Source organism: Spea bombifrons, chromosome 12 (genome assembly GCF_027358695.1).
Source record: "Spea bombifrons isolate aSpeBom1 chromosome 12, aSpeBom1.2.pri, whole genome shotgun sequence".
Lineage (NCBI taxonomy): Eukaryota > Metazoa > Chordata > Amphibia > Anura > Pelobatidae > Spea > Spea bombifrons.
The window spans coordinates 2,632,813-2,650,126 of record NC_071098.1 but is presented as its reverse complement, the minus strand read 5'-3'; the positions used below and the strand labels follow the sequence as shown (position 1 = coordinate 2,650,126).

General features: G+C 40.6%; 1 protein-coding gene across 1 annotated transcript in view; it reads right to left on the bottom strand.

Moving 5' to 3' along the window:
* Positions 1-253: 253 nt before the first annotated feature.
* The window catches only part of JAM3 (junctional adhesion molecule 3), a 166,489-nt gene continuing 149,428 nt past the window's right edge, over positions 254-17,314 (bottom strand). The window contains exon 8 of the mRNA XM_053452669.1: positions 254-263. The gene's annotated coding sequence lies outside the window, so the exon portion shown is untranslated. The remainder of the gene's footprint in view (positions 264-17,314) is intronic.

Below are 17,314 nucleotides of genomic sequence, written 5' to 3'. Positions count from 1 at the left end.
TCACTTTTTTTTTTTTTAAAAAATACCCCCCCCCCCCGTGTTTTTAAAATCTCGTCAACACGTCAAAAATGTTCCGTAGCAAACAATGCATGCATGTAACAGAAATGCTGCTTCCGTTGCAGCGCATGGACGTGACACGCTATTTATTTAGCATAAGTTGTGATAAGGAACGAATGTCCCTTTAAACCTCCAGATCTATGGAAGAGAAGCAGAGCCGTTCTAGACAATAAGTGCCGGGTTAGCCCGGAGGCTCCCGGATTCTGCTACTGTTACATGTCACAGCGGAATTTATCTCATTTCCATAAAAAGATTTTGGTTCACGCTGTTATAGCGGCTAAAACATAAATAATATCTTCCCCTGGGGTGTCTGCTAAGGGAACGATTTGACAGATTCTCCTGTACGAATGCATGGACCCCACCGCATATTTGTTCTTACTTCCTTCACAATACTTTCTGGCAGTTTTTTATCTACTTACATTATATATATATACGGCCGAATTGCAAATTTGCTAAGTTTTGGCAAATTTGCCGATTTGTACAAAGCCACAAAAACAAATATAAAAAACTTAAATATTTAGGTCAACCATCTGAACCTTTTACTTGCACTACCACATGCAGCCACCAGAGGGTCTAGAGTAGGAAGGCAGCGTTTACATCCTGAATGGATCACTTTTGTGCTCATTTTATGAGTTTTCTATCCATTCCTTTTTAGAAATGTGTTTTTTTAAAGTGTTTTCTGCCAAATGTTTTCTGCTGGTTTATTACTGATTGCCACCTGAGCAGAAAGGTGCCAGCCGTCACCTACTTTCTGGGGTTAGTTCAGGGTTAAAAACAGCGAGCATGGAGCACAGAGGACCTCTATAAAAACCTATGAAATCCCTGACCTGGATAAAGTTTCACCCATTAAAATTCCCCATTTCTGAGGTTATTATGGATTGTTACTATCCCTTTCAGTTTTACGGACCTGCTGTGCCAGCTGCTGCTCTTCCATTAACTCCTTCTGTCAGAAAGCAAAGTCTTATCACCTTTCCTCTCTAGAATAAGCTGTCACGGACTCTTAATTGTCTCTAGCTGACAGCTTTAAATAAATGACAACTTGTCAGTCATCAGACAATGAGTTGTTTTTCCTTAGAGACACATTCAGGCACCAGAGCCTCTTCCTAATTTATTTCTGTTCTCCCCTTGGGCTCCTGCTCTTTCCAGTAATAGTTATAATACGCTGATGTCACCTAAATATAAATTCACCATTCACTCCAATTAGACCTACAGAGATTCCAGCGCTTTACAATGAAATTTCTCGCAATGGCTATACGTCTGAATTTAAAAAACATAAAGTGCCCCTGTGCTATATGAATGAAATCCATTAACTTTCCATATAAATTGTGCATCATCACAAAGTCACCCTGTTTCCTACGCTCCGAGATTCCGTCCACACTTCTCCCGTCTATTAAACCCTCTCTACGTCTCGCCAATAGTGGGGTACTTTGATGTAGGGGCAATTGGTACGTGTTTGTAGAGTAGGACTGCATCCCCAACAGAAGAGGGCTGGTACAGAGGGCAGGGGGGCAACCGTCCAAATTCTTCAAAGAGGGCCAGCCCTACTTGACTTTGTAGGATCACCGCATGTGAGCAGAGTACATGACACTCTCCAGGTAAGTGTAAGTGTGAGTGTGAAAGAGTGTGTATGAGTGAGGTGGCTGAAGGTTGGGTGGACCAAGTGAGGCCTAAGGACCAATTTTTTGGTGAGTTTTAGAAAGAACATAACAAAGACAATTGTGTCCAGGGTGTAAAACTGGTAATCAAAGTAATTGCTTTGGTTGACTGCCCATTGACCAGTCAACAGCATAAATCTTTAGAGACAGCGTATTCCTTTTGGGAGACTTCAATGGTGGACAAGGTCTTGAGATGAGCTGGTGAGTCTGGATCTAATCATATATCAGAGGTCGCTCAAGAAATTTGACTCTCCCCAAAGGACATGCCAAACTATTTGCAGGTGAAAAGGAAAGACCTGAATGGCGCAGAGATATTCACATGAGCTGCTTCATAAAGAGTGGACCTGCCAAGCTTTCCTCCTCTCAGTTTTTGACAATGTTTGGCAATTGTACCCCAAAATGTATCCCCTTCGTCCAGAACACCCAGATGATAAAATTGATACAAGTATACTGGTTATACGACCAACCGGGATCATTGGTGGGAATAATATGGATCTTCTTATCCAATAAAAAGTTATACTTTGTAAACTAAGCACTGGGGGGGGTGGTTGGGTTGAGGTGTTTCCAACATCAAACGGTGTCCAGAACCTCATTGATCGTTCTAAATGTAATAGATCAATAAACCAATTTTCCAACGGGAGCACCAGGCCCAATTATTTTTAACAGGCCGTGTATAATAAATGACCGTAGTAACTGTAAGGGTCTCGGGGGAGGCGTCTGAGATGATAGAGAATTCTTTAAAGGGTTCCTGGATGCTTGGAATGCCCTCTAATTGTGCTTTGTTATTTAGTTTCTTTTTTTGTGGGGAAAAAGACCAAAAATGATATTCTTGGATAAGCAAAGAATATTTTAATAGCATTTATGTAACAATACTTCTTAGGGTTCTATGAGAAGGGAAAAGAGGAATTTTTTCTTTAATCTCGATGTGTACATTCTATAATAATTACTATAATTACTGGAGTGAAATGTCATAACCTGAAAGTGCTAAGAAAGGCTATAAAGCACAGAGGTTAAATGATACTTTTTTTAAATGATAATAATTTTTTTATAGGGTAACTTAGAGGATTCTTCTAGAACGACAAGAGGCGTCGGTGGAATTCTTGCAGGAATTCAGAAAAAAGGAAGGTCACCTGTAACCAGGCAAGAGGCGACTTCTGTGCCACCTGATTGATGACTTCTCAGACAAATTTATAGAGTTTTATTTCTGTCTGACAGAATTATAGCAGCTCAGGGGCCAGTTGCTGCTCTCCAGGGGCCAGTTGAGACGACCTGTAAACATAAAGGGAATAATAGGTTGGGAAGCCACAGAGGATGTCTTTCTTTTTTTTTTTGAGACACAGGCAGGATAAAATTATTAGGACAGATCAAGAGATCCCAATATGTCCAGCTTGGTGGATAGAAGAGAGAGAGAGAGAGGGGGGGGATTGGAGAGAGACGTTTAAATGAATAAGGAGGAGGAGAAAAGTTACAACAAGAGACCGGAATCTAACGCTAGAGGGTCAGAGGCTGAAATGGAATGGAAGATTTTTTTCTTTATTAAGAGGGAGATGGATAAGTGGAACATCCTCCCAGCAGAGGTGGTAGAGGGTAATACAGTGAGGGTATTAAACATGCGTGGGATAGACATCCGGCTCCTGAATCTAAGACGAGACCAACGACTGATTAAGGTTTGAGTCTTTACAGCAGGAGAAATGGGGGACTAGACGGGGGCCGGAAGGGGCCGATCTGCTGTCAAAGTCTATTTTTTTGTAAACACTATTTTTTGGAAGACTATAAAGGAACTGCATGGAGAAAATTGTGTTTTATGCCTTAAGATATGATTGTGGTTCTGACAAAAATGTTTTAACTTACAGAATAAAAGGAGATTTTAAGGAATTGTTTGTCTGCATGGAAAGGAATCAAATATTTGTTTTTATTCGGCTCAAGGAGAAGGCTTAGCTGTGACCACGGACTGCACCTTCTACGTGATGAAGGTCAAAGTTATCCGCTACTCTTCTAGAAAACGCTCTAACGTATGAATCGCAATAAATACCATAAAATATTCAATAAATATCACATAATTCCTCTGTGACATTTCAATTTAATGCTAAGGTTCTAGACTCAGCTCGTGGAATTCCGAGAAACTTTTAGAAGGTCAGGTTCTAGATCGGCTTAGTGGGAAAACGTTGCAAAAAATATGAAAACAAATATATTCTTCAGACAGGCATCGATCTCATTGTTTGCTCGTCTGGCATTCCTTTTTAAACATAACCCACTTTCCCGGCAGCGTTATTATGCTGCCTTTATTTACAAACACGTTATAAACGCTTGCAAAAATGTTTTCCGGGGAATAATCCTTTATGGGGAAATTATGCAAATGAAAGGAGACAGAAGGAAAATGTCAATTTTTGTTTGGAATTATCACAAATTTCCTAAACAACCGTTAAAAGCGTTCTTCCGCGCATGCATAACTTTGAGTGTTTTAGCATTTTAGAAAGTTAAGCAGATGAGTCATTTTATTCTTTTGTGAAAGAGCTTTCATCAAACAGAAGAAATATTTAAAACGCACTCTCTGTTACTATGACAACAGCCTATCGGTGATGCGTCCTTGGGTCATGTGACTTCGGATTTGAATCTTCTCAAGGGAGAAGGTATCAGTGGGGAAATATTTAAGGCGATTAAAGAATGATCTCCGCGCAGCGTTAGAGGGATAGCAGTTGAAATGATGATTATTTTGTGAAAGGAATTATGTTTGAATTGACAATTTAAGGAATTTCTCCCTGTTACGAGGAGGTAAACCTATTTTCGGGTCGCCATACGCCCCGGTCGCACTCAGACAGCCCCGGAATCAATGGGCTAAGTCCTAGGTGGTGGATTTACCTCTTCGTGCTTTATGGGTTGGCATTGCTGGGCTGCATGTGAAGAGAGGGCGAATATTCAGTGCGGGAGGAAAGTTATGGGATACAATATGGAGGTGCGCATGGGCTGAAGTGTGAAGAGGGATTTACTTTTAAGTACAGCTTCTAGGCAGGGGCCCTAAATGTCATCAGCTTGAGTGTCAGCCATGTAAAGTAATTTACCTTCTCTTTTTCCTCTTCTCTCCTTTTGCTCTTTTTACATTTGCCTTTTCTCTACTTTTTCCCCCTTTTCTCTCCTCTCCTCTTTTTCTCTCCTTTGCTCTTCTTTCATTTCCCTTTATTCTTCCTTTCACTCTTTTGTCTCCTCTTTTTTCCCCTTTTCTCTCCTTTTGCTCTTCTTTCCTTTCCTTTTATTCTTCTTTCCTCTCCTCTCCCTCTTATTTCTTCTCTCTTTTCTCTCCTTTCGTCTTTCTTTCTTTTCTTCTTTCTCATTACTAAACAAAACATTTTGGAAGTCACCCTATAAAACTATGAAAATGACCTGTACTGCCCTGACAACACCCTACCACTCACGGACTCGACCTTAACCCTTAGTGAAGTAAATAATAAGGCGGTAAAGCAAACCCTACCTCCAAATGGGGTTTAGGTGACTATTTTCTATGAACTTTCAGGAGTCCATTTCAGAAGCAGACGAGCAAGGAGATAGGACCTCATTTCAAATGAGAAGAAAGTAGTAAGGACTACCTGCATCCTTTTAAAAGGCATTATATTTGCATTATAAACATTTACAGTAACGTCTCTGCCCCGGAGACCCTGAGAAAGCAGCTCCTCACCAGGAGACTCCAGGTCAAACCCGGAGATTTCACAGGTATGGATCTTCTACCCAATCTAGAGCAACCATATCATTCATAATACATCTTCCTCCTTGTTCTTTTCCATCCTATAGCATTTTAAGGACAAAAGTAAACTAAACTGTTTGAACATTTTAATCTTGTATACGGTTTCAAAATAGAGGAAATTAGAACATTTCCCCCAATTTCTTTTCCATGCTAAATGGAGCAAACGAGTCTGTCTGGATCAAAGAATTGTAGAATTTAATAGGACAAATCCAGTGAAGCACAAACATTTTCCCTGCCTGAGAAGATAATTCACCGTTCCTAAACAGCTTTTTATTATTCGATCTGGAAAATATTTGATCTCTTCTCGGACGGGATTTCTTCCGCACACTTCTGTTTTTTTTTTTTTACTTTCTGACAAACTGTCTAACGTTCCCTATTTATCAGTTGGACGCTTGACGTTTAGCCGGAAAAAGAAATAAATTATTTTGCTCCTCGAAGCAAAATTTTCCTGTTTCTCACTGCAATTTAAAGCGAGTCAAAGATGCATTTTCTTGTCATGTCTCCCTGGAAGGAATTTCATACATCTTGCTGCCTGAATTTTAATCGTGGGGACGGTGGGGGAATCGGCGTCCACTAACAAAACCAGAAAAGGTTGACTTTGGGAGCTTGCCTAGGGTTGCATAAATGTTAAAATCGGAAACGTGCCGTCAATCAGTAGAGCAAAACTATAATGGTGCCACATTATTAAAGAACGTCTTTGGGGCAAAGTTCTAAAAAATAACATTCTGGTGAAAAGTATTAATCTTGAATATTTTATTTCTGCGCTTTTCTATTTTTTTTTTATTTGTTGCTAAAAATTGTGACTACATAAAAATATTAACTAATTTTTCACATCTTCCCATTTTACATTTTAAAAAAAATAATTTTATGTGCATTGCGTACTATGAGCTGATGTCATTTTAACACAAAAAATAAGAACTGTTGTACATAAAACATTACTAAACATATTTAGAATGTACATATAAATAAATAAATATAAATTTAAATATAATTTATGTTCCTGACAAGTTTATCTGTCCTTAAAAATTTAGGGAGCTGATCTACAGAGGGGGGACTTGTTCCATCAAGGCTCCATGATCGTCCCCCGAGATATAGGGTTATTTTAATTCAATTGACCAATAAGCATTATGTTTGCCGATCCATATGTTGGGTTTCGCCCCATCGTTTTAGATTAGGCAGATTATTCAATGTCTGTGAATTTTTCAGGTTTGACCCGGAGTCTCCAGGTGAAGCTCTGCTCCAGTGGACCTCCAGGTCATTTCTCTCTTACTCTAGGTGGGGGAGGAGTGGTGTTTAGCTGGGCCTACTCTCTATCCACTTCTCCTCCTACTCAAAAAGGTTTTGGACTAGCCTTGCCCATAGCAGAGCAAGCCCCGCCTATGCCAATAACTAGCCCCGCCCCTTCATGAAATCATTCCCCCGAGGAGACAAGGAGGGCCAGTTAACCTGCTCTGCGAAGTTCCCAGGCATGCTGATAACGGTTATCATTATGTTGTAAGCCTTAATATTGATCATTAGTTGCCTCCTGAAATCTGCTTAAGAGGGACAGTCCCTCTCTGCGTCCCAAATTCCTCTGTCCCTGTTTCCACCCCTGATGACCCCCTAAGCGTTTCAGAGGATTTTGCCAACGAGCCTATGATCTCACTATCCACATAAACAAGGCAGTGGGCCAACAAAGTAGTACACTGGGTCAATGCCCACAAAAAAACAGGACTGTTGGCAAGTATGAACCTGTAAGAGGCATCAATGATCAAACAGGGAAGCAAAACAGGCAATCCGGACGACTTAATTTAAAAAAGAATCAGCCGTGTTAAAGAGAACGTTTCCAACACCCCTTTCAATTTGAATGATCAATCACAGGGGGTACGGCGTAGCTTTATTTACTCCCTCCTAAATATTAATTAAAAAGGGAGGGGGTTATGCTAATGAGACATCATGCCTTATTATTCCCACCTAGAAATAGTAAATGCAATTCCACTGAATAATTAACTCATCCCGTTATGTATCTTTGTTAAATCAATCACGTTCTCGTCAATAACAGATTTGTATCCAAATGTAGGACAGGGTTCTCTCGCTGCGTTTTGCCGCATGTCAGCCATTCACAGAGAAGCGTTGCAGGAATAACGAGTTGTTTAAATGAAATTCCGCTCGCTTGCAAAAACTGCCAGAAGCGTAATTCACTTGGGTTTTCTTATGCATTTTTTTTTCTCTCTCTCTCTCCTGAAAATACAATTGTAATCATTTTCCGAGTAAGTTAAGAGCCGTGATCTTCAGTGATTAAAATATTAATGCTTTCATTTTCTTCAAGTTTCGTAACTACATGAAATTATTTTGGGTCACAGCAGCTAAACTAGTGAATTGTGGCTTGATTCTCGGACATATGGGTTTTTTTATTTCATAAAATATTTAATGCGGATCTGTCAGTTTGCCAAACTTTTACATTTTTGCAGTCCAGTACATTAAATATAGTTTTTTGGGGACTTCTGTTAAAGGGACAATCCAGCCTTTACAGGCACTTGATTGCTGCGTGATCCTTTTGAGTATCGGTATACCCCTCGTAAATGCATGGTGGGATTCTGAGTAAACCCTCCATGTGCATTTGCCCCGTTTCCCATCCCCCAACGGGGCATGTAGTGAGATACGTGATATACTTACCACCAGTCAGCTCCAGCTCAGATTTGGCGAGTGTTGCTGGGGGTCTAATGAGACCAACCTGAGCACATGCAGAGTAAGCGCTCCCATTGATTTCATTAGGAGCGCTTTCCTGCTGCTGATTGGCTGCGGCAAGCGAATTATCCGACCACAGGGAGCTACAGCTTCTCTCTAAGGTATTTTGTTTATGTTTAATTAAGGCATATTAAAGTACTGATGCATTCTTCTCTAAAAGCCACCATAGCACCCAGCCAAACTTTACAGCCAAGGTTTTTTGTTCGAGAAAAGGTTTATGGAGTTTTAATTTGTTCCTCCTGGAATAAATCAATGAATTCCCCCAATAAAACATCACATCAAGGCTTTACATAAACCGGATTCTAAGAGACCTTCGGGAGACAGGCACAAGTTCAGATGATGAGCAAACCTCTTGTCAAATGTGAAGGTTTCTCTTCAAAGGGAGAAAATATAACCCTGTCAATAAATGTGATCTATTTTGACCTTTAACTCTTAATACAATGAAGAATGTTTGGAAACATCAGATCTATAAAAAGATCATCAAAATCACACAACATGTGTCAAGCATATTGTTATGTAGTTTATCATCCTCGGATTAAAGAAACGTTTATGGGAGTTAGAGAACAAAGATGTCAGCCAACAATGACTTAAGGAGACTCTGGGTTGGAGTTACCCAGATTACGCGTTTCAGATTACTCCAACTTTCACCAGATTTTCCCCAAAAGGACCTGGTTTCTCAACCTTTTAAAGTTGTGGTGAACATCAGCCCTGTTAAGATCCCTCTACTTGAATGAGATCTACCCCACTGGACTCTCAGATTTCCCAACACTCCTCTTCTAGACCTCAAGGAACTGACTATATAGGATTGACAAGCAGATGGGCTCCCTTCGACACTCTGCACGGTTGCCATTGCACTCCCGTACCCCTGATAGTTGCTCTATAGATGATTCTGAACCATTTATCCCCCACGAACCTTTGTTAAATCTCTCTCTGCATTTGTATCTTAAAGACAGATCATCCCTCGCCTGTTCAATCATTTCGAGCATTGCAAAGATAAGACGAGAAAAGCATCAAACTACAGCTTTTGTTTGTTGAAATAAGATTTATCTCAAAGTCTTCGAAACATGAGACTTTGGGATCATTAAACTATTTACATCTTTAATCTGCATTATAGATGGCAGCGCGGCGCACTTTTCTTGTAACCCTGGGGGTAAACATGTCATTGAACAGAAGCATTCGTAATAATGCAATTTCAAAGTAAGCACTTTGCTTGCTTGAACACAAGAGGCCAATTCACTTTCAGACTTAGAAATGCTTCATTACTGACGCTCTCTTCTCGTTGAAAGAGATGTAAGGATACTCCTGGAAAAAGGAATGAAAATGTGAGGTTCCCACTGGTACCCTCTTAGGTCACTGAAAGTAAATCTCAGTTCCAATTACATTAGACAGATGGAGTGAATGATAAGGAAACACCGCACTCTCTTTATACCAGTCTCTTTTCTGTTCAAGTAGAGTCGTAGAGAGGGTATTAAACATGCATGGGATAGGCAGATGGTTCCTGAATCTGAGACGAGACCAACGACTGATTAAGGTTTTAGCCTTTGCAAGGGCATGCAACTTTCAATGTAAACTTGCATGCCCTCATCTGAAACTCGTAAAATACTAAAATCCCTGAAAACACAATTCTTATTAAATAAATACGGGTGCGACCTCTAGGGGGAAAAAAGAAAGCATTACCTTTTCAGCCTTGACCCACAAACCCTCTGTGCTCAATTTTCAACCCAAGGAAAAGGGTGAAATGAAATAAAAAGTCTGCAGGAAAGGAAAATTACCTAAAAATGAAATATAAGTAATCTATCTTAACCTTGTGGAACTAGATTGGATTAGGGTTACTGACTGCACCGAAGCATGTTTATATATACCGGTGCATCGACTACCCCAATGGGTTCATTGAACTCTCAAACGCCGGCGGCTGCTTGTGTACAGGAGAACTAGTCAAAGGTCTGCTCATTCACTAGTTTGGATATTATGTAGACATTATTAAAAAAATCCTGAAAAAGACAAAAAAAGGTGAATTATTAGAAGTAATTTGAGCAGGAAATATAATTTTTTTTAACATTTTTGCACCATGTTGATAGTTTGGATTCACCAATGTCTTCATTTAGCTCATGAAAACCTATGAAGCAGATAACGTGAATCCCCAGACTTACTAACCCAGCTCCGGTCTTTAAATTCTTGGGACACTCAAAGCCTGACCCCACAAATTTCCATTTTCTTAAACCTAAGACCCCCACACTTCATGTGCCAAATGACTCCTTACCTGCGGCCGAATCGAAATTTTTTAAAGCCCGCAGAACCTAGAAACATGTAAACTTCTCATAACATGGATCCTCGGCTCCCCGGTCTTTAAATTCTTGGGACCCTACACATTCCCAGTGTCATAAATTTAAGGCCCCCGCAACTTAGTTTTTCCAGTTAGACATTCAAATGGAACCATGAAATCTCTGCAGTATCTTTAAAAAAAGGGATTTGGTTCTTTATATTATTTCCTTTCCCTCGCTGTTATTTATACGCTCTATGTATACAACCTAAAATCAGCATCCGAGCTCCACAGCGACAATAGGTCCCCGCGCTGCAAAAGATCATTTCTCTTCTGTGCTTGGGAGGATAATTGAGGCAGATGTTCAATATGGCACCAGCGAGGCCTTTGCTATAACTGCTTTCTCTCCTTCATCCGTCATGCAGCTCGTTGGTATAATAAGATTCCCTGACCTTCGCTTCCACTCCAAATAAAGAACATTTGTTTAATACGTACAGTTATTCGAGGGGACGCGGGACATGATTGGCTTCTGGCATTTAAAAAGAAAAAAAAAAGAAGCAGTTTCTAGCACAAAACAAAAAAAAAATAAGAAAAATAGAATGTTTCAGCCATAATAATTTTTTGGAAATAATCATTTTTTTTGGAAATCTTGATTTGGGAAATAAAGTAGTTGTGTAAGGGAGGGGTCCTTGATTATCTTTAATTTTAGGAGAGGTTCTATACAAAAAAGTTTTTATATATATATCAACGAAGGAAGGAGCCCTTACCAACTTGGTTTGGTGAAGAAGAATGGGGGGAATATTTTACAGGGTAACACATTTTTTTTTTAACTAATAACCATTTGTCGATCATTCAAAATTGGGATTTTCCATGAATTTTTCTATTTAGTGACCGTATAATTATTTTGTTTGGCTATGGATTTGTTTTCCTGTTCTGGAATGGAGCAACAACCTTGAGGAGCTGAAGAACTTCTCCTTCCGACGCTTCGCTGACATTACCCCGGAGCTGTAGAAGGAACAGAAAAGGATCCCTTACCCATCAAAAAAACAGAGGTGGGGGTGACAAGGCGCAGGTTGGGCTTTTTCCTTCCCTTATGTCTTCTAATGTGACGATTTTGTGCCATTGATAGAATTATTTTTTAATTCCATTTTTTTTTTACTTGTTTAACTTAAAACTTATAAAAAATCATGAAGAAGTAACAAGGACTTTAGGCAATTTGCTATTACTGGATCCTTGTTTATTCTGGAAATTACTCAATATTAAGCTTACCTTAGTGGGGGGGGCTGTCTCTTGGGCCACATTGTTGTACAATATGAGCACTCTGAACGTGATCACGGTGAGACGTAGCCGGGGGACCCGCTAGAAAAGATTTACCCGGCACCCCATTTAATTAAACATGGCTTTAGAAAGTTGTATTTTTGGGCTGTGTCTCTTAGTCACCCCAAAAAAAATATTGTCATTTCTTTTTGGAGATTAGAGGATCTTCAGCACTGCTTTTTATCTGTTTTACTTTTTTATTCCCTAATAATAATAGAATAAGTTCTGCAGCCAAATCCCGCATTAAATCTAGAAATGGCCCCGATGAAACCAAGACTCGGAAAGTTCAATCATTTACGTTCTCGACCATCTGCCTCCCCAATTGTCTCCACGATTCCATTTTGTTACGAGGCCGCAATATAAGCTAATGACAAACGCGAGGCAGCTGCACTTAACGAATCCGCCCCTAGACCAAGGCGGCTTCTTGGGCTCATACGTTATATTGTGTAGGATAAATCTAAATAGGACACGACGTCTTCTGATTACCGTTACTATTTATACGCATTTAATATTTTATTCTGGGTATTACCACTTTTTGTCCAACGTGTAAAGCAGATGGTCTTGGAACATGTTTTATTCATGCGTTCGGCACACGGAGTTTATGTAACGCCAGATGATTTCAGAGAGCAAAATCTTTTTATAATTCCAGGATTTCATTTTAAGAATTATGGTACAATAATAATCGTGTTGAGTTTATCTGTAAAAAGATTTGTATCGCGGTCACCAACAGGAAAACAAGCGCAGCGGGAGAGACGTGAAACTTACACAGGAATCAAAACTGAGAAATGTCTTGGGTAATTATTTTATGAAACCTAGAAACCTACAATCTGTAACAAAGTAACACGGTAACAAATAACAATAGTAACACGGAAACAATAGTAAAACGGAAACAAAGTAACACGGAAACAAAGTAACACGGAAACAAAGTAACATGGAAACAAAGTAACACGGAAACAAAGTAACACGGAAACAAAGTAACACGGTAACAATAGTAACACGGAAACAAAGTAACACGGAAACAAAGTAACACGGAAACAAAGTAACACGGTAACAATAGTAACACGGAAACAAAGTAACACGGAAACAATAGTAACACGGAAACAAAGTAACACGGAAACAAAGTAACAAGGAAACAAAGTAACACGGAAACAATAGTAACACGGAAACAAAGTAACACGGAAACAATAGTAACGCGGTAACAATAGTAACACGGAAACAATAGTAACACGGAAACAAAGTAACACGGAAACAATAGTAACACGGAAACAAAGTAACACGGAAGATTCAGGAGCCGTATGTCTATCCCATGCATGTTTAATACCCTCACTGTTTTACCCTCTACCACTTCTGCTGGGAGGCTGTTCCACCCCTGGCTGTTATTTTGTATGGCGAAAGGGAACCAAATGCAAACATTCCCCCCCCCGACCCCCTACAAATCTCCCTGAAGCCCATTTTCTAAACTTGGGACCTCTGCATTCTATAGGCTGTTTACATTCCAAGTTTGGGCAGTAAAAGAGAAAAACGGGTCACATTTTACATCTAAAAGTCAACCTGCGCGGTTTCCGTACCTTGATCTTCAGAAGAGCCCCCCGGAGGCTGCTTTACTAAATGGGTTTACAAGAAGTTTGACGGATTTATCGGACTATCCGGTCCACAGACGGATTTATTCCATGCGGATAACGCTATTTATTTCATGAAGGGGAGACGGCATTCTTCCTATTCTGTTACTTAATTTGGAAAGAAACAATCATATAAATGTAATATTTTATTTTCAGGCGCTTTATAGACCCAGAAGGACAATCTCTAAATGGAAAGGATTGATTCTCATTTAAAAGAAGTGTAAATCTTCATATTCTATAAATATTAAAGCTAGAAATCCGACTTCCAGGCCGCCGATGTTTGACCGCGATGTTCCGAGGCAAAGCGAAGCAAGGTTTTGTGAATCAAGCCGTATTTATATCTATAGACTCGGTCCTTGAGGAGTCAGATGTGTCTCCAACGTAGCTTGAAAGACACAAAGCTTAATTCCAGAGCTTGAGGGCATCCGCGGAGACCAACGCATTAAAACCAACGGCCAGAAATTTTCATAACACAAATCTTTCATTGTTTGTTTCCTGCACCGGCTGCTCTTACGTTACAAACTTCGTACCAGAAACACAGAGCCGGCCGGCAGATCGGCCCCACTTGGCCCTGTATAGCCTGCCCGTTCTTCCTGCTGTAAACCTTAATCAGTCATTGGTCCCTCAATGTATTAGCATCTACCGCTTCTGCTGGGAGGCTGTTCCACTTATCCTTTTGCTGAAGTGCTCCGAGGGGCCAGAATATTGCAGATGGAGAAAAAGAAGCATTTCTGTGCCTCTCTTTCTTATCAAATCTGCCTGCGTTATTCTTGCCTCTTGGAGTACTTCCGCGAAGGGGGTGGAGCCGTGGGGACAGCCTCTCCTCCGTTCCTCCAATCGAGGGAGAGAGAGTGTGCTCGGAGACACCGCCTTTTTGTGGAAGCGCTCGAGGAGGCCTGGTTACCGGAGCCGACACCGTGGGGGACCGGACGAAGAAAGAAGACAGAATAGAAGAAAGGGCAGAAAACGAAATTCATTATCTAAAAGAGAACGGGCCAAAAAAGAAAAGCAGAATTAGTCGTTATTGGTCCGTGTGCTCATGTCTACTAAACACATAATTGGCCAATTTGCCTCAGCAAAGGTTTTTAGCCCCCGAGACCCCAATAAAGATTTTCTGATGCTCTGCCCTTCGACAAACGGAGAAAATCCATGCGAAAGCCTCTTTTCGATTCTCAGCGGTTTAATCAGCACGGTTTCTGCCGTTGGTACCCAGAACCCTGTTGCCAGGCAACCGCCTCTTTACTGCACTGATACAAAGCGATGGAGCCGGGATGCGTTTCTCGTTTGTCAGGTGGATAATTGGACGTCTGCGAAGACAGACGGGTGAAAAAAACTGACACCTTCTGGTAACAATCCACATTATCCTTAAAATAAACCCCAGATATATTAAAAAGGCCCCCGAGCTGATGCCACCGCGAATATTTGTATTATTACTGTCACCCAGATGGCCCGCGGCTTTTACGCCCCTCACCTTTTGTTCCAGAGACCCTCAATTATTTATTTGCTGTTGTTAGGTATGTATAACGTGTGTGCGTTTTGGCCAAGAATAGTGATTTTTTTTTTGCAGCATGAAGCAAAAGATAAGAAGATTTTTTTTTTTTCTTAAACGTTTGATTTTTACAGGAATGAAGATTTTATTTTAACCGTTCATGTTCCAGAAGGTGGAAGAGAAACAGTTTCCTTTTTCATTTGTAGTTTCACAGTATAAAAGTGATGTGAAAACATAAATTGGGTGGTAGATCGGCTCCATCCGGCCCCATCTGGTCTGCCCGTTCTTCCTGCTGTAAAGACTTCATCCTTAATCAGTTGTTGGTCCCGTCTTAGATTCAGGAGCCGGATGTCTATCCCATGCATGTTTAATATCCTCACTGTATTACCCTCTACCACCTCCGCTGGGAGGCTGTTACACTTATCTACCACCCCGTCACTAAACTCACCTTAAGACAAAAGGCAGGCAAGAGAAAAGAACCCCTCGATCAATTAAGAATATAAAAAATATACATTTTCTAGTTTTAACTATTTTAGTGTCAAAATGATGCGTTGCTGTGTATTACAAATAAGTTCCAATGCTTCCCGATTTAACCCTTTCAATCTGTTTCTTACCCCTCCAGCGGTTATCTCAGAAGAGTTCATTTTTTAAATAAGTAATTTTTGACAGTATAATAAGATGAAGATATTTAGTCAGACCTAGATAACCCAACGTGGGTCGATGGGATCGTTCAAGGTCATGCTTCTGTCCAAATCTCTATTATTTCCACTTAAATAAGAAACAATGTAACAATTTATCCTTCTAAAACAAACAAACAAACAAAAAACATCCACATATGGAGGCAGTACATGCCCGGAGGCCGCTCTCCCAACAGATTATTACGGCTGTGCTCAGATCTCGGCGCGGTTTGCTCGTCCCCTGCAGAGCAATTTGGTTTTTAGGATCTGTGAAAATAAATTGATGCGTTGACACCTATTGTTATTACGAGACCCCGAGTCGGCGATATCGGTGCGACCCGCACAAAATCGCTCAGTGGTGAGGGTTACCATGCCAGGGATTAGTCGTTTAATTACGAAGCGCGATCCGATGCCGTTTGTCTTAGTGTTGTTTTAGCAGCCAGGGGTGTTGGGATCTCTCTGGAATCCATCTTTAGGTCTTTTTGGAATCGATTGTCTAAAAAGGGGGATGCAGGGGGACGTTGGGGACCTTAAATATGCCAAAGCTCCGAAGTCATGTTATAGACATAACAGATCATTTGTCAATCAATTTGTCTATAGGTTGAAAGATTTTGGGAAAAAAATGAAAATATATCTAAAAAAAATGTTCCAGCCATGAAAGCAAATGTAACCAAAAGCCAACCGTCCCGAGAAATGCTTCTTTCTTATATTTTTTTTAGAAATTAACATTATTTAGTAACCATTAGCCCTAAGAATCATTAGGCAATCAAGAGAAATGTAATCACCTGGTATGGCTATAACCCCGCTGTACAGCGCTATGGAATATGATGGCGCTATATGAATGAATAAATAATAATAGCCCAAAGGGAGAGCTTCCCTGTGGTCCGGTCACGGAGTCACCATGATTTCATATGATGCTATCTTTGCAATTAGCAGAAGTGCCCAAAATCTCATTTTTCCCCCAATGAATCGTAGCTTTTAGGGGTATTAATAACGCGTCTTATTATAAAGGATTCCGCTGTATACTTCACGGCAGAAACAGAAGTTGGAGTTGATATCCGTTTTATGCGCACAGAGAGGGAAAACACATCGGAATCCAGACGAGGCGCGCGGGAAGACAATAGCGAGAGGAGATTATGTGCTTTCTGCGTTGGAAACTCTCCCACACGCCTGCAGACGCAGCAATAAGGAACGGCGCCGCGGCGGAGCTCAGAAAGCCTATCAAAGCCGAGCGCCGAGGAATCGCAGGAGGAAGCTAATGCCACATGAAACCGATTCATTGTCTCGTGAAGACTTTGATGGATCAATGAGAAGTAGAGAAGCTTTATATCCCCGTCCGCAGACTGCGAGAGAGCCACATGGAAACATAGAACCTGCTGGCAGATCGGCCCCATTCGGCTCCCGTCTTCTCGCTTGTTTTACCTGCTGTAAAGACTCTGGAGCCATATGCCTATCCCATGCAGGTTTAAATTTCCTCACTGGATTCGCCTCTACAACTTCTGTTGGGAGGCTGTTCCACTTATCTACCACCCTCTCAGTAAAGTAAAACTCCCTTACATTACATAGAAGTCTCTGACCCTCTAGTGTTAGATTCTGATCTCTTGTTGTAACGTTTCTCCTCCTTTAAAATAAACTTCCCTCTTTTCCTTTGTTTAATCCTTTATGTATTTAGATGTTTCTATCCCGTCTCCTCTCTCTCTTCTCTCCTCCAAGCCGAACACAGTGAGATTCTTTAGTATATAGAATATATAAAATATCTGTGTAATATCTGCAACAT